The following is a 19,173-nucleotide window of genomic DNA, read 5'->3' as shown; positions in this document are numbered from 1 at the left end:
CAAATCTACAAATCCAGGAATATTCTCTTTCAGATTCAATGACCTATTGAGCAAATATTCTTTTCTTTTCTTTTTATGAATAATTGCAATTAACAACTCCAGGAAGACCAGCATCTCCCTCTTGATTTTCTATACCCTTAGCTCACCGTTTTTAACATTCTTCAGAATTATTCAATTAATTTTTTTAATGCTTAATTATTTGAGAGAGAGAGATACAGAGTGTGAGTGGGGGAGTGACAGACAGAAAGGGAGACACAGAATGTGAAGCAGGCTCCAGGCTCCAAGCTGTAAGCATGACTCAAACTCATGAACCATGAGATCATGACCTGAGCTGAAGTCAGACACTTAACCGACTGAGCCACCAAGGTACCTTGAATTTATTCACTTTAAACAAATTGTCTTTTGGGGCACTGGGTGGCTCAGTCGATTGAGCAGCCAACTTCAGCTGAGGTGATGAGCTCATAGTCTGTGAGTTCGAGCCCTGCGTAGGGCTCTGTGCTGACAGCTGGGAGCCTGGAGCCTGCTTCACATTCTGTGTCTCCCTCTCTGCCCCTCTCCTGTTCATGCTCTGTTTCTCAAAATTAAATAAGCATATAAAAATTTAAAGAAATGAGTAGTCTTTTATCCGTTCACTGGGAAGGACAAGGGTTGGAGAGCACACTGTGACCACTTTCCAGATGCTATGGTTTTGCGGCAACACAAAGACTGTCACAGCTGAAAACTGAAGTAACCCTGTCTAACGCGTTTGTATTCAGTCGCTCACAGAAGACTTTGCCAGCCCAGGTACCAGTAAAGAGTCCAGAAGAATGACAGAGTACTCTGTGCTCTAAAGATTACAGGTCTTCTGGATTACATTGGTCAAACATTTCACTTAAAATGGAACTTCTCTGTCAATGTGGTTGGGTCAGGTAGGGGTTCCAAGCCTAAAGAGCACGCTCTGCTAGAATGAGCTCTCATTTGGGAACTTATAGGGCCTGCTGTTCCCTTTCAGGATACATTTTAGTTTGAAGTTCTTTCCCTGCAAGGAAATATCCATCTGGAACATGTCAATCTATGACAGAAGTCTAATAAGGTGGATCCTAAATGAGGAAGAAATCTGGATTCCTTTTTCTCAAGATGCTCCTTCACCCCACACATATTTTTACCTACTCTCCAACTATCATTTCTGTATACCAGGGAAATCTCAGAACAACAGCTATGCTTAGCTTCAAAAGTTACAGTCCTGTGCTTTTTCGCAGGGGAATGAGCCCTACTAAAATACAATCCATTTGCATTACTAAGTGTAATCATTCAACTCATTTTTTCCTAGCAATAAAAATCTCCTTTAAATTGATAAATCTATACCATATACTCATAAGAGGGCTGGCATATTTTTAAAATTTCTCTTTAGAGGGAATTTGTTTTCTGAGCTAGAACTTTCTTCTCCAAACATCCTAAGGAAAGACTATGTTTTATTCATTTGATATTTACATTCGTCCTCATAGTCTAGCATACCATGTGGAAAGCACTGATTGAATGTTAAATTGAATTAAACGCCTCCCATTCATTCTATTTCTACTTACACAAAATATGTCTCTCTGGTGTTTCTATCCTTCTCATTGGAAATACAAAAAATAAATACAATAAATCTTGAACATGAAAATTCTTAAAATGTTTGATAGCAGCTAATTTGCTCCTACCCTTTTGGTGTTCTTTTACCCCAATCTAAACACCTTCAATCCCTTGAAGTGTTTTCATATGTTAGGGAATCAACAATCCTGACTGCCTCACTACTTGGTCTTAGGTCAGAAATTCTTTTTTTTTAATGTTTTTTATTTATTTTTGAGAGACAGAGAGAGACAGAGCAAGCAGGGGAGGGTTCAGAGAGAGAGGGAGGTACAGAATCCGAAGCAGGCTCCAGGCTCTGAGCTGTCAGCACAGAGCCTGACACGGGGCTTGAACCCACGACCGTGAGATCATGACCTGAGCCGAAGTCAGACGCTCAACCTACTGAGCCACCCAGGTGCCCCAGGTCAGAAATTCTTAAGCAAAAGTCTATGAACACCTAGGAAATTCATAGATGGGTTTCAAGGAATGCTATAAACGTTCTGAAATTGTATATAACATTCTGTGTATACATATTTTTTTTATCTGGGGAGGTATCTATACCTTCTTTTAGATTCCTAGCGAAATATTATCTGTGATCTCCCAAAGATAAGGAATCACTGATGGACAAATTATTCAGTTTGTTATTGTTGATCTTAAAATGTGGTTTCCAAACTTGCACATAATGCTGTAGTACAATGAGAGAGAGCACAGGAGAGCTGGTATTTCTCTTGTCAAGATACTATTTTTCTATTAATGTAACTCAGCATCCAAGCACCACTAAGTGTCACTTGATATTCTTAATTAACATTAGTTTTATTTGTAAATAAAACTACTAACTCTCTTACCAGCATACACATGGACACACACACACACACACTTGCACACACAAAACTACATATAATCATTTTCAAGTTGGTTTCCCCTGCTACTTTTACGTATCTTTTAATGTGAAATGCATATTGTACATTTAAAATTCATCATGTTGATTTGGCTTTTCATAGTCATAGACACTTTCTTGCATACTCTTTCTTACATTAGTTAACCTTTCTGGTTTTAGTCATTTATAAATTTGATAACCGTATCTTCTCTCTCATCTTCCAAGTTGTTGATGAAACTATTGATAGCTCCGTATCAGCCCATAAAAGACATTGCTAGGAACTTATTAAGAGCCATACCCTTTGGGGGTTTATCAGTGGAGTATATTACGATCAAAAAATATCTTCCCAGTGTTTTAGAGGATATACTATGAAAGATTTTAATAATGCCTAAATAAAATTAAAAGATTATTCTATCCATAACATGCAATTTGCTAATCCCGTCACCACAGAAAATCAGGTTAGTTTGGACTGAACACAGTATCATCAGTTGACATCCAGTTACTGACTTCCTTTCCAAAATTTTAGTTGGTAATTCTAGAATATCATCAATTTGAAATAATCACTGAAACACCAACATGCATAACAATACATTAATCCATAATAACTCTTTGCATAAAAGTAAGCATTTTACAATAGTCTAAGGTTTATTTTTAACCTTTTAAAATGGATTACCTTCAGGAATTCATTTCTAAAGCAACCAATTTGCTCTATTATATAGAAACAAGCATTTTAAGAAGAATCATAAAAATTGACCCACCTTGGTATAATCAGCTTACTGTCATTCCTCCAATGGCAGAGTGATAATTCTTTATAATAAACACTGCCACACATAGCATGGTGATGATAGCATAAGGTATGGTATTGTAAAAACACCTGAAACGAATATAACATTGTATGTCAGCTATATTTCAATAAAACAAAACAAAACAGAAAACACTACAACATATGATCCCTGTATAAATATAGGGATATTGAAAATATATGCAAAACCAAACACCATGATTTTATATTTTCTTAAAAATGAACATTTTTCCCTTGATGGAATGGTGCATGACTAGAATAAATAATGATGTAGAAAAAAATAAGACTTATGAATTACTGACTATATCAAATATTTTAATGTATTTTAATATTACAGATGATTAAAAATATTATAAAACTTAAAGAATTATCATATATAAATGAGATGTCTTATTAATTTTAATAACATATACTTTATGACATTGATTTATTCTGTGAACAATGGATTTATCTACAAATGTCCATAATTCGCTAGAACTAAAAATAAGAGTACACTTTGAATGTTGGGCTGGGGTAAAAGTGAAATAAAAGTAAATAAATAATTTGTAAGAGAAAATACAAAACAAAAGGAAACACATAATTTCAAATACCTGTTGTTTATTTAAAGATCAGTGTGTTGCACTGAAAAATTTTTTCCACATTTTAGAAATATGAAAGTACACAAAAACAAAATTTTAAAAAACAAAATAATTTCAATATGTTTTCTATGAGTTTTTAAGCTTTATAAAACATGTTTATAATTAAAACTCATTTAATTTTTGCAGAAAAAAACCATGAACCACTTCAAGAATAACCTAGTCCTGCATAATATCTAATATTCTTTGTTGAGATACAAGCCATACTTCAGAGTAAAAGGCTGTCATCCAGGTTCCTAGCAAAGGTGAGGGCTAAAGGTGCTGAGGTAACTGGAAATAAATCACGATAATTTTTTCAAATTTTCTTTTTTAACATTTATTTATTTCTTCAGAGACAGGAGACAGAGCATGAGCGGGTGAGAGGCAGAGAGAGAGGGAGTCACAGATCTGAAGGCATCTCCAGGCTCTGAGTTGTCAACACAGAGCCCCACACGGGACTCAAACTCTCGAACCGCAGATCATGACCTGAGCCAAAGTGATGCTTAACCAACTGAGCCACACAGGAGCCCCTAAATCACGGTAACTTGATTACATGCAATTTGCCTCTCATATTTATAGTTTGAGAAGTTGTCTGAAAAACTGGCAAAATGATTGGAAAGTTTGGAAATGCTAAGGGCATATTTTTTAGACCAAATAATATATAAAGATCTATTGAGCCAAAGGAACTTTTGAACCTGAAATTGTTGCGTTCTTGCATGCATCCGCTCAGATGATAATTACTAACATCCTTTTCACATCACATCCATCAAGAGGTGACTGTCTGCCTGCATGCTCTCAAGAACACGTCTCCTGTCCACTGGAAGAATGACTATTTCTGTTAACATCAGATCGCTGTCCTCTTCCTACACTTTGTCTACAGCTTTCAGAGACGACTCATATTTATCAGTCACTGAGTCCTGCCATTCTCTTAAGAATGGAAGGGAGTGGCTCTTTTGGGCTTTTGAATTCTGAGTTCAGAGGTTTATTTCTCGGTGATTAACTGAAATGCAGAGAACAACAACAAAAAAATAACATATCATCCTATTGCATAAAAGATGGGGATCTTCCACTTTTGGTTCCATCGCTGTTCCTTCTTCTTTGGAGAGGAGAGGTGGCGAAAGAGACTATAACAGGCATCTTTGAATAAACTGTGTACTGGGCCCAGAGGCTTGGCCTGCTCCTTACCCATCGCATGTGTATATAAATAACTTGCGGTGTAAATTCTGTGGCACACTACTTAGAAATAAGAAATGAACTACTGTTACACTCAACGGTATAGATAAATATCACAGATATAAAGAGAAAAATGAGATGGTCACACAGAACACAGAGTATATGATTTTTGTCTCTATGAATTCCAAGAATTGGCAAAGCTAATCTACCGAGACAGGTTACAGAGAATGCTGGGTACATTGTGTGTGCAGGGTTTTCACTGAGACGGGCATGAGGAGACCTTCACGTATCTTATTTAATCTGGCTGCTGGTAAGCTGAGTGCAGATATACACATAGGAGCTCCGAGACCACATTATACTTAAATCGCTTAAAAAGCAACATTATTAACAAGGGGCAATTAAGTAAAATTTGCATCAATTGCATGTTTTTCTTTTGTCTTTTAAGCTATTCCAATGACTCGACTAAACTACCACCTGATATTTTATTTTTTTAATGTTTGTTTGTTTATTTATTTATTTGAGAGAGAGAGTGAGTGCGAGCAGGGGGAGGGCAGAGAAGGAATCACAACGGGCTCTGTGCCGATGCAGCGTTCCATCTAGGGTGAGATCAAGGGTCAGACATTTAACTGACTGAACCACCCAGGCACCTCCACCTAAAACATTTTAAATCTTATTTATGGTTCCTCTCTCATATCCCAACTGTTGTATCTAACTTTTATTCCACTTTTAATTTAAGCCACCTTTTACTATTTTTAACTCAGTTTAAACAACTTTTCTTAAACAGGCATATCTTAATTTGCATTTAACTAGAATTCTAAATTAGTGTATTTGTAGTAAATTTTATAAAGATTCTGGGTTAAGACTTCAGAAACAGGGTTTAGAAGCAGAATCTTACAAAGCCCTTTATTTAAACACAAGATTAATTATAAGATTAATTATGATAGAATACAAAAAAACTGTTCTAAAAACCATGGTCTTTTTTCATGAATGGGAAAAATCTTGATTTTGAATTAAGAAACATTGCATAGTATGTCTTACATAATAACATTTGGCAAGAAATTAATAGAAATGTGTTTGTTATACAAGTATAATTCATAAAATATTATATTTAAATTTTTGTTTCATAGTAAATAACATTTTTGGTTAGGCATATGTTAATTCTTCAAACATGTGTGACACAGATTAGTGAACCAGGATAGTAAAGAGACTCAAATTGTTGCCGAAGAACTCTATAATCTAGAGAACATCTTTCTCTCTTATCCAGTCACTTTTAACTTCCATGGAAGGAGAGATAAAATATAGAAGGAAAACACCATCCACCTATATGTTGACATTGTTGGAAGACCATGCAAATATTTCATAAAGAAAAGTCATTCTTGGCCCCTTGGTTTTGCTTTCTCAGAAAAGGAAATATTTTTTTTCCTCCTGAAATGTATGTTTCCAAGAAACTATAGTGCTTCCTGAAATTAAACGGAAATCTAATGAGGCCATAATTTTCCTATACTACATGATTCATGTGTGTGTTTTTGGTGGTACCTTTCTCCCCCAAATGATACAGAACTACTATGTGTGATATATCAACCATGACCATATTAAAATGAAACTTCTGCCTGGAAAACTACCTATTATCTTCCTAAAAATAATTATCTAAGAAGCACATTCCTTTTAATGTTTTAAATATTGTAGGAATATACTCAACTTCCAAATTTCTTGTGCAGGGAAATTTGTTCTGTAATAGGGGAGATGGGGAATTGGAAAGATAATTGTGTGTGTGTGTGTGTGTGTGTGTGTGTGTGTTGTGAGAGGACACACTAATGCAAGCCTATCATCAAAGTTAGGAGAGGAATCCTGTGTATTTGTGACTAGGCAAAAAAAGATGTCCTGTCATGGTGCTTAAAAAAATGGAAGAATTCTTATTTTAATGATAAAATAATACAGATGAACCACAGTACTATAGTTACAGATGAATTACTAGTAATTTTCCTTCAATATTGCAGGGTTTCAGAACATATGCAAAGTGCCCGAGGTACATTAGCTTTTAGGTCAGAATGATCAATGAATTCTCTCCATGATAAGTATAATCTTGGGATATAATAATATGGGATTTCCATTTCCCACAATCAGGCTCATGGAAACTAGAATCTTTGTGGAATGCCCAATTATTCCACTGCTGGAAGGTCAAGAGGACATTGATGCTTTTGTGAAAACATTGCTCCCACTCTTCTTTATTGAAAATAGACCATTTTGGGGGCACCTGGGTGGTTCATTCAGTTAAGTGTCCGACTTTGGCTCATGTCATGATCTTGTAGTCGTGAGTCGGAGCCTCACATCAGGCTCTGTGCTGACAGCTCAGAGCCTGGAGCCTGTTTCACATATTGTGTTTCCCTTTCTCTCTGCCCCTCCCTGCTCACATTCTGTATGTGTATCTCTCTTTCAAAAATAAATAAACATTTAAAAAATGTTTTTAATGGATCATTTTTACTTTGGCAGTTAAAATTTTTTTCTTTTCCTTTTTTTTTTTCCACTTCACCTTAAAAACTGTTTCTATGGAAAAATGCTTTCCATCTCCCAAATATCTAACTTATGAACAAATGCAACCTGGTGTTAAGTGAGTGAACTTAGTATATTAAACATGCCTATCTTTTAGGGACCTGCTGGTATCATTATTTACAGTAATAACAAGTTCTAAATGTCACTTTTCATTGCTAGGTTTAATTCCAGATCTTAGAAGGCACCATAGAGATAATTTATTCTAATAGTAATAAGTACTTAAAAATATATTTGTAGGTCCCTTTTCTCAAAAAAAGTCCACCAACTGCTATCTATAAATACGTAACAGCGGTGTTTTCTGTTGAATGGCGGTCAGGATGGGGGTGAGGGACAGGTGGACAGACACTTGCTCAGTCACTCTCTACTCAGGTCCGTATGTGCTTCTGAGGTCTGGCCATGGAGGCTTCATTGAAAATTTCAGATCTAGTCTATTCCCTTCATTTAAAGATATAAAAGATATTCGGAAAGGGAAATAACTTGCAGAAATTAACAAATGGGGTGGACATAAAGATGTGAGTCTGACCTACTGAATCACTTAGCTGTCTCATCCTGAATAGTGTTGTCCTGCACGCTATTAAAGCAGTTAAGTCACAGAATGAAGCTCAGGGGTGGCTTATTTGTATGTGATATGTGAGCCTGTTTTCCCTGTCCCTTTTCTGCAAAACTGGTAAAAATTGATTATTAGGTGGATTTCCATGCATAAAAATAACTGGCTACACTAAAGGTATCATTGAATATCTCCAGGTTAAGTCCTCGTAGCTTTGATTAGCTTTCCCATAAAAATAATCTACTCTTCCCTAAATCCATCAATCTATGGATTCACTTTGGAAAACCTTCTCTTCTAAAAAACAAAGGAATGCTATCTTTGTGTTGACTATGAAACAGAGCTATTCCAAGATCGCAAGGCCCGCTTTCCAGTTGGTTGTTGGGCAGGAACAAAAGGGAAGCAAGGGCAGGGATTCTAATTGTTTTGAATTTTCTTTTCCATTACAATTTTTGGCTTTCTCCAATTGGTATTCTTGTTTTGTTGTTGTTTTTCCTGTTTCTCAAGGTTGAGTGAATTCCAGCTGGCTTGCTTGCTTCCATTGGAGGGTTGTGCTATGATTTTCAGGTTTATTGAAATGGAGACCATGAAAAAAAAATCATCAGGAAATGCCTTTATACTGGTTTAGCATTAGCTGGAACAAATGGACACAGAATTTTCTGTCTTCAGTTTTCTCATTACGCGCTCCGGTTGCTAAGGAAAACAAGCTTGTTTTTAACATAGCCAACAGAGAAATTATCAGAAATATCTTTTAAAAATGCATTTTTCAAAAAAAAGTATGTTGATGCTGCCAGTTCATTAAAAATCATGCCATACATATCAGTAATCCCACTTGTGAATTGCTTATGTTCTAACACATTTGATAATTGCAATTTATAAACAGAAATGAGTTTTCATAGTGCCTGAATAAAGCCACAGTCATTTATCAAGGCAAGCCAATAACCCCTGTTCAATTTATAATATCACTAAAATTTGTGAATATACAATGAACAACCAGAGGGAATATTATGACTTCAAACAAATAATGCTTCCATATTGAATTTCAATGACATACTACTTTTGATAGAAGTAGATTACCGGATATAAAGTTACAACAAAATTATCAATATTTTCAAAGTGGTCTTGTTAGCCATTTCTCAAATTTGAATACTTAAAAATTTCTTTTAAAGAAAAATGACTTTGAGCTATTCTTATAATAATATTTAACCTGTACAGGTATAATAATGTATATATGACATAAAGTTCTTATACATCTTATACATCTATTTACAAAAACTATAATATAAGGGGTGCCTGGGTGGCTTGATCGATTTAGTGACTGACTTCAGCTCGGGTCATGATCTTGCAACCCGTGGGTTCGAGCCCTTCATCAGGCTCTGTTCTGACAGCTCAGAGCCTGGAGCCTGCTTCGGATTCTCTGTCTTCCTTTCTCTCTTGCCCTTCCCTGCTTGTGCTCGCTCTCTCTCTCTCTCTCTCTCAAAAATAAACATTAAAAATTTTTAAAAACTATAATACAAGTAAAATTAAAACATTAAAGTGATTTTTTTCCTCTCACTATATAAACATGGCAAGTGCTTTTGAGTTGAGATGTTAACAACATACTACTTTGCAGAGATTTTAATGATACATTTTTCCCTTTCCTGAGCTCTGCAAATCTTTGGTTGGTTGGCACAGATTAATATTCACTTAATTGAAGGAATAATTTATAAGTAAAATCTATAGCACTTATTTTCTGATCATAGCAATAATAGATTAGTAAGACAGCACTACGATGCCAAAAATTCATGGCATATGTCAGAGATATTGCGGATTTAGTTCCAGACCACTGCAATAAAGCAAGTCAAAGGGATTTTTGGTTTCCCAGGGCATGCAGAGTTATATGCACACTACACAATAGTCTATTAAGTATGCAATAGCATTACATCAAAAAACATCGTACATACCTTAACTAAAACATACTTTATTGCAATAAAATGCTAACCATCATCTGAGCTTTCATTGAGTCATAGTCACTGATCACAGACCACCATAACAAATACAATAATATTTTAAAAGTCAGAAATACTATGAGAATTACCAAACACAGAGACAGGAAGTAAGCAAGTGCTGTGGGCAAGACTTGCTCCAGACAGGGCTGCCCACACACCTTCAGTCTGAAAAAAATGCAGGATCTGGGAAGTGCAAGGAAACAAAGAACAATAAAATGAGGAATGCCAGTCTACACACACATGAACACCTGTCTGAAAAGCGCCTATCAGTCCATAGTAAAGAAGCTCACTTATGAGAAATGCTTACATTTGGTTTTTTAAGTTTTGTGATTGAGAGCACAGAATTGAAAAATTGTTGTAGGAAACCTATAAAATCCAAAGAATACATTTTGGCTCCTCTAGGATTTAACACACTCTAGCCTAACCTTGCTGAAATCTCAGATCTCTATGATTTTTTATAATTTTATTGTGATAAAATGTATGTCCAACAAACTGCACCTCTTCAAGGAGTACATGTCCGTCCGCTTTGAGAGATGTGTATACTGAGAACCCACCACCACAAGACACAAATGAAGTTTCTATCAACTACGGAAGTGTGCTTCGGTCCCTCTGCAGTCCCCGTGCTAGCTAGCTACCCATCGGCTTTCTGTCACCACGCATCAGTTTGCATGGCGGAGTTGTTATTCAATACAGACTATTTTGTGTCTGATTTCCTTCCCTAAGAATCATGGCTTCGAGTTTCCTCTGTCTTGTGGGCATTATCTGTTTGTCTCTTTCTCTTTGCTGTAGAGTTTGAATCTCTGCGATTTTATCTCTGCTGTATATCTTTTTAAAATATTTTTTAAATTTTTTAATGTTTACTTTTGAGAGACAGAGAGAGAGAGAGAGAGAGACAGGAGTGGGGAAGAGATAGAGCAGAATCAAAATCTGAGGCAGGCTCCAGGTGCCAAGATGTCAGCACAGAGCCAATGCCAGGCTGGAAGCCAGGAACCCATGAGATCATGACCTGAGGTGAAGTCGGATGCCAACTGACTGAGCCAACCAGGCGTCCCTAAAATTTTTTTTAATATTTATTTTTGAGAGAGGCAGACAAAGCAGGAGTGGGGGGAGGAGTAGAGAGAAGGAGACACAGAATCTGAAGCAGGTTCCAGTGAGGAAGAAAGGTGGTAAAGAGCAGACAAAAAGGGGCAGCCAGATGTCAGAGGCCGGATACTGCCCTTGCATGCTTTTGGCTTCTGCAATCTTGCTTGACTCTGGTGTCAATCAGCCTGCAGCCAGGAACCAGAGGCTGGACTGTACGAGCCCCGCCCAACCCGGAAGCACAGACGTATAAAAGACCAGTAAAAGTGGAGGCTCAGCCTTTGGAGGTGATTCTGCTGGGCTGACACCAGTGAGAAATAAAGCCTTTTCTGATTCACTGAGTGCGTGTTTCTTGTCCCTTCGTGGGAGCTGAGTATTTGCTGTAACACCAGGCTCTGAGCTATCAGTACAGAGCCTGATGTGATATCAAACTCACAAACCTGGAATAACCCTAGAAGTATCTTGGTAGGGTAGGAGAAGGAGGGGTGGTGTCGTCTGATGTTGTTGAAGGAGAAAAGGGTGTGGAGGCAGCAAATGCGACAGGCCCTGGCGGTGCTCCAGTGCAAAGCAGTAAACATGCAGTAGACTGCGACCTTGAGAGATGCCCTCCTCGAGACAGGGGTCCTCCATGCAATTCCCAGCGTGAGAGTAGGGAATAGTTGAGAGTAGGGAAAAGAAGGGGAGATCACAGCAGGCTCCAGATGGCCGGGCCCCACAGCGCCGCCCTCCAGCAGGCCACAGTTCCCACCTAACTGCTTACCGAGATCCTCAGGGCACCAGCCACAGTCTTCCAACCCCCCAGCGCTGGGAGAGGTGACGGAGGGAGCGGACAACCAGAGTGCAGGGTAACAAGGTGGTCAGTATATATGGGGTATATATGCTGTATATGTATCTATATGTATATATGGGGGTACAGAGCACAGTTCTGCAGGGGCCCTCCGAGACAACCACAGTCTAGGGAGAACCACAGTGAAGAAGATAAGGAAAAGAAAGGAAATGAGACCCAAATTCAAGCAGCCACCTCAACATAGGCACCGCCGGCTACTTCAATTCCCTACACAAGATGCCAGGAAATCCCTAAAGCACAAGCTGGCTAAGAGATCTGCTGAGAATTCATCAGCCCCCAGGCTGAGCAGGGTGGGGTAAATGTGGCTTACCAACTCTGCCATCATCTTATTTAGTCACCCATCATGAAGAAATGAATATGAAATTCCAGCAAGAGGAAATGAACGCAAGATTGGAGAAGACCTTAAGTGCTTGCCTTTTGCCTATGGGCCAGATAAATCTGCATTATCTATGCAGCCTGGGGGTTTTATTATTTTTACCTAAAGACGTCTCTTTTTGGTAATGACAAACATGTCTGTCTGTTTTTGCCTTGTTTTACTTCTTTAAGCCTGGTTTTTCTCAATACACCTTTAAAGGTTTTTAAAATGTTTCACATCTAGTCAAGTTGACATTTTTAAGAACCTCATTTTAAATTTGTAATCAAAGTTTACAATTTGACTTTTTCAAAAAAAGTCAGCACATGCCAAGCACGTGTTAATGACGCTTTAAACAACTGTCAAGAAGAAAAACAAATGGACCAGTAACTGCTGTGTTCACAGGGAGGGGTCCACAGATACCTGTCACTTTAATCTTGCTGAGTCATCAGCGGGCAGAAGATTCTTCCTGTCTCACTTCTGTCCTCGAGAAAGCACTTTCTTCCTGTTACCGTAGATGTCTTTCTTACTCAGAATCCAGACCAGGCTCAGTTGAGGAAGAAAAAATAAGCTCCCACCAGAAATATTTTCCTCTGATTTCTGATTGGTTAAGCCTCTAATAATGAAATTACTCCCTGATGAAGACATACATATCTATTTCAAATTGGAGGCTAAAACTTTAATCTCATCATATACATAGTTCCTTGTGTGGTAGTGCAGTCCTGTGTAAGTGGCTGTGAAGCCTGAACCTGTGTAATCTTAATTGATAAGAAAAATTGTGATTGTTCCATGATATTTAAAGTTTTTGTCAAGACATCAAAGCCCTCTTACTGTCTATTATAAATGTATCAAAGGATGAAAAAACAGTAAAATTGGTATTTATTGAGTGCACTGAAATTTGTAATGCTAGAAACACTGAGAATGAAAATACTTTATTTCTTTGTAAAAAAAAAACTTACCAAGGGTCATTGGAATGGTGCCTGCCTTAACTGTTCTTGTATGACTTATACAAAGCAAAGCCCTTTTCCATGCTTTAGCAAACTATCATACTTCTTTCTAAATTTACATTAGCTTCCAACATTTTAGTTTTTGTGCTTTCAATGTCTGAAATATCTTTGAAGTTCCTTTAATGGGGAATATTTTACTGGGATCACTTATCTGGGACCTGCTACCGGTTTATGAACTAACAGGCTCATGGGCAGGCTTTGAAAGAAATGACAAGGGGCGCCTGGGTGGCTGAGTCAGTTAAGCAGCTGACTTGAGCTCAGGTCATGATCTCACAGTTTGTGGGTTCGTGCCCCATGACAGGCTTTGTGCTGACAGCTCAGAGCCTGGAGCCTGCTTCAGATTCTGTGTCCACCTCTCCCTCTGAACCCTCCCCCACTCACATTCTGTGTGTCTCTCTCTCTCAAAAATAAATAAACATTAAAAAAATTTTTTTAAATGAAAGAAATGGCATGACTGGTCATCGATCATGATGCACTTCTATTATTTATGCAGCAATTTGTGGGCCAATGAACTAGTAGTATACCTGGTATTTTATGCAATTATTCACAGTTAATATACTATAATTAAAATTTGAACTGTGTTTCTGGGGAGTGGTGTTATTTAACACAGTCACCATAACTAAAATTCATGCACATTGGAACTAAGCAAAACAGCCTCTCGGTGTGTCTGTGTGTGTATATGTGTATTAATTTTTTTTTATATTTAGAGTCAAAACCAGGACTTGGATTCTCTCTGCATTTGGTAAACAATTCAGGATTGGACAGTTTTCTCATTTAAAATATATATCCACTCTATATCAAGGTAAATAAATGTTTATCAAGTTGAGTTAATTTGCATTTTTCTACTTTAAGATCAAATAAGGACTCTTCAATATATTCTCCGTATATATGATATTTGAGAGAATATAAAATTGAATTTGTCCTATAGAGATTAAGTAAACATTCCTTAACCGAAGTTTAATAAAGCAAGCAACATATTGGAACACAGAACAGAACACTTACTTTGCAATTAATTTAATTCACACCCAGGCTTACAGCCATGCTTCTGGAGTGCATTTCGTGTCCCTCCACCTGGGAATAGTCCCAGAATAATTGTGACACCTTACGTTCAGTGAAATCAGGGAAGAGGTGAGTGCTGGTATACAGAGACTGGTCAAAAACAACCACATTTGCTTTTTAAAAAGCATTGGTTGGGGGCGCCTGGGTGGCTCAGTCGGTTAAGCGTCCGGCTTCAGCTCAGGTCATGATCTCACAGTTCATGGATTCAAACCCCGTGTCAGGCTCTGTGCTGACCCCTAGCTCATGAGCCTGGAGCCTGCTTCAGATTCTGTGTCTCCCTCTCTCTCTGACCCTCCCCTGCTCACACTGTCTCTCTCTGTCTCTCAAAAATAAATAAAAACATTAAAAATTAAAAAAAAAAAAGCATTGGTTGAAACCTAATTTTCAGTTCAGTATAATTCTGTTTTTTTCTCCTAACTTTTGCAAAAAGGCTAATGTAGAATCATTATATTTTATATTATTTACCAGGTATGGTACTATAGACATGAAATTATCTAATAAGTAACTTCCACTAATTTAAGGTTTTTAAACATTTTTATAATAAAAAAACTTTCCAAAATAATCTCTTCCTTTGTTTCTTACTACAGATGGGGATATGAAAGTCATAGTAATTTGATTTAATCCCACAATTCTTCATTTGACAAGAGTAACAGACAAGTTAATAAATATCCAAAACCTTCAGTGGAAATAATCTCTAAAATAAAAATGCTTTTTTTTTTTGGATAGTCAATTTTAAAGAAGGATTGATTTTCTCCTCTCCACTCCTTTCTTGTCCTTTCCTCTCTTCTCATCTCCTCTCCTCCCCTCCTTACCCTTCCCTTCTCCTCTCCTTCCTTCTTTCTTTCCTTCTTTCCTTCCCCCTCCTTCTCTCTCCCTATTTTTCCCTCTTTCTCCCTTTCCTTCTCTTTCTTTTTCTTTCTTTCTTTCTTTCTTTCTTTCTTTCTTTCTTTCTTTCTTTCTTTCTTTCTTTCTTTCTTTCTTTCTTTCTTTCTCCCCCCTCCCCCCTCCCTCCTTCCCTCCCTCTCATTTTCCTTCCTTCTTTCTTTCTCTCTTTCCTTCCTTCCTTCCTCCTTTCTTCCTTCCCTCCCTCCTCCCCCGCCTCCTTCTCTCCCTCCTCCCTTCCTTCCTGCAAATCAAGAACTCTGTAAAACTTGAGGGTGATGAATGGGTAAAGCAGAAAGCCCCAGGGCAAAACAGGAAAGCATAGTTCTGACTAAGTGTTCATATGAAACTCTCTACTTTTAATTCTGTATCTGAGTCTCTCTGGAAGTCTCATCTTCATGCCAGGTTTATACCATTTTATTAGGAGAGTTTATACTTGATGGTACCCAAGAGCAGAGAAACGGAGGAACAGACTAAAAACCATGACAAATCTTATTCCAAAATTTAGGAATTATATATTCTGCCAACTTCAGACCCTCTAAGAGCAAAAATCCATGACAAAATGTTTTGAATGAATAAGTTTACTTCTGTAATTAGAAGGCAACAAACTTTAAGCCTTACATTTAAAAAAATGTCTTATTTATTTTTGAGAGAGAGGGAGACAGAGGATTGGAAGGGTCTCTGTGCTGACAGGGTAACAGCGGCAAGCCTGATGTGGGGCTTGAACTCATGAACCACAAGATCATGACCTGAACCAGTCAGACACTAAACCCACCAAGCTTCCCAGGTACCCCAAGCCTTACCTTTTAAAATTAGAATCAGTTCTAATTTCACTGCATATGAGGTTGCAAAAGTCTTTATGAAATTGACTTCCAATTCTCTACATGCTGGTATTCAAATTCTAGCCCTCAGAATATAGAATTCTTTTTTGAATAATAGAACGTATGTGCCAGTTTCTGCCAATGGGAAACAGTCCCTTCTCCTCATTTAATTGTGCTTAAAATGGAAAATATAACGAAGACAGAAGATACAAACTCAGTATTATTTCATTTAAATGTATTTAAAACCTGATTCTAACCATTTCTACTTTTCATATATGCACATTTTTTTAATCTTAGCAATCCTTGACTTAAAGTGCAACATAAAGTGATCAGACGAAAACTGTCCTTAGGAAAGTCCCAGTTCTAGCAACGTCTTTTGCTTTATATTCTATTTTCAAATGCTGCAGACACCAATTTGGGTCCTATTCTTCTTAACCTTTAGCTACTTTTAACCTTTAAAGATATACCTTGACTTCAGGCTGATATTTATAATTTTTAAAGTCTTCACTGTAAATCCAAGGTTCCTTTTCTTGCCCTCAGGGAATCTTTTATGTTTCCACAGTAACAAAGCTTAAAGTCTCTGGGGAATGGTGCGGGGGTGGGTTCTAAAGTAGCCTTCTGTGTTTCAAACATTGAGTTGGGTGAGGTGATTGAATATAATCATTAAGCATGTGAACTCTTCATGCAACCCAAATCAATAAATGTAAATTCTAATTCCACCATTCACATCTGTGAGACCATAGACGGTTACTTACACTGTCAATGCCCTAGTCTTTTCATTTGTAAAATGTAGGTGATACAAGTGTCTAGCACATGGAGTTTAAAAGAGGCGATGAAAGCATTCCTCACATTATATTCAATTCATACTAAATGTTGTTATTATTATAAAACATTTTATATTTCTGTTGCATGTAAAATCCCCCAGAGAATCTATAATTTGAAGTTTTTTACTCTGATCAATCACTTATAAAACATTCACTTACAAAACATAACAAATATGGCTACCCTCAGTTCTAGGCTTTTCCTATAAAAATAGATATGGTTAGAAACAACTTAAGAAGTATTAGAAAGCTTCTTTAATACCTGAATGACTTTAGTTTTCTATAAAGCACCATATGCTATAATTATTTTTGTGACCTGAATGTGACAATCTGTTAAAAATAGTAGAAGTTATGTTAAAAATATCTTCTTATTTTTGGGAGATGGAGTCTCAGGAAAGAGTGCTCTCATTTCAAATAATTACTTCATTTTGGTCATTCTAGATTCCCCTTAGGAACATAACATGAACACTTAAAAAATGCATTGTATACTGATTGCAATGAAACAATGTTTGTTTTTTTTTTCATTGAGAAGCAAAGTTCACCATTTAACCCAATATTCTTTTGTTATACTTTATAATAAGTAGAACTAAAGATAATGCTTTGCAACATTTACAAAAAAATCAGAGGAAGGCTCAGCCACTTAAAGTAATAATCACTTTTTCCTTTCCATACACTATAGTCATGGAGTCTTGTGTTGTAGCTTTCCATCTCTTACATTAAACATATAAAAGCTGCCCTTCTTCTTTTCAAATTCATATTATGAGGAAAGAAAATTGTATCAGAAGCTTAAAGATAAAGCACAGTATTTAAAAGGAAGAGACAATGCTATTTTTGTTGGATTAAATTTTTTGCTGTGAATTAAAAATTGAAATCATCCAACATTTGATATGTAGAGAGAGGACAGTTAGTACAAAATAATGAGAATCAGTCACTGTGCATATATTTGTCTCAGTATGTAATTTTCCAAAACAATATTTCAGATGTAACTTTCAGCCAAATATTTAAAGTCAATTTAGTTGATTTCCCTCTTGGTTGTAGAATATTTCCTAATGGACTCATAGAGTTCTGATAAAACATCAACCTATTATACCATAAATATTTGTCAACTTTTGACAGATGATAAACGACTTATCAGGCTTCAAGAAATTAAAAACTGAGTGAAACATGCAATTCCCTTTCAGGGAACTCAGTCATTTTGCACGTGTGCTTTTCTTACAAAACAAGAAACTTCAAGACTCACTATTGAGGCTAATTTTACAGTTGTAATTTTGTTTCCTAATGACATCACCTACTGTAATTAGTTTCACCTGTCTGACTTCTGGCAGAGGCATCATTGTATGGTCATCTTCGGAGTAGACCATTCTTTGGTTGGCCCAGACATACTCAAAAAATGGATCAATGCAGCATTTTACATTTCTCTTCATGACATCAACCTTTTTACACTACCTGATTACATGTACCACAGAGCCTTTCACTCCCTTTATTTTCTCAAAGTGTTTTATGTAGAGATATCAATAAATACGGCATATATTACAAATAGATGACATAATTAAAATTACATTTGGTTAAGGATAAAACAATTAACCCAGCAACCAAGGTCATGCTAAAGGTTGTATTTGTGACATAGAGCATGCGGAATGATCAGACAAGACATTTTTCAAATAGTTATTTGAGTATTTCTATGTTATTGCTTATATTATATAAATAATATAACAAATAATAATATAAATAGTCTCAAAGGTAATTTATGCTCTTTTATAGAGTCACAGGTTATTCAAACTCAGACATTTCATTCAGATGATTATTTAAAAAAAGAAAATTTAGGGGTGCCTGAGTGGCTCAGTCGGTTAAATGTCCGACTTTGGCTTAGGTCATGATCTCATGGTTTGTGGGTTTGAGCCCCATATTGGGCTCAGTGCTGACAGCTTGGAACCTGAAGCCTGCTTCCTGCTTTAAATTCTGTGTCTCCCTCTCTCTCTGACCCTCCCCCTCTCGCTTACGTGCATGCACTCTTTCTGTGTCTCTGGCAAAAATAAATAAACTTGAAAAAAATTAAAAAGAAAGAAAATAAAAAAAGAAAACTAAAAAAAAAGAAGAAAATAATTCAGTTGTATGGAAATAAAAAAGGGTCAGGAAACCTCACATTTTGACATTCAAAAAACCTTATTA

The sequence above is a fragment of the Suricata suricatta genome, chromosome 4 (genome assembly GCF_006229205.1).
Source record: "Suricata suricatta isolate VVHF042 chromosome 4, meerkat_22Aug2017_6uvM2_HiC, whole genome shotgun sequence".
NCBI classification, from domain to species: domain Eukaryota; kingdom Metazoa; phylum Chordata; class Mammalia; order Carnivora; family Herpestidae; genus Suricata; species Suricata suricatta.
Note: the sequence above shows the minus strand (reverse complement) of the source record.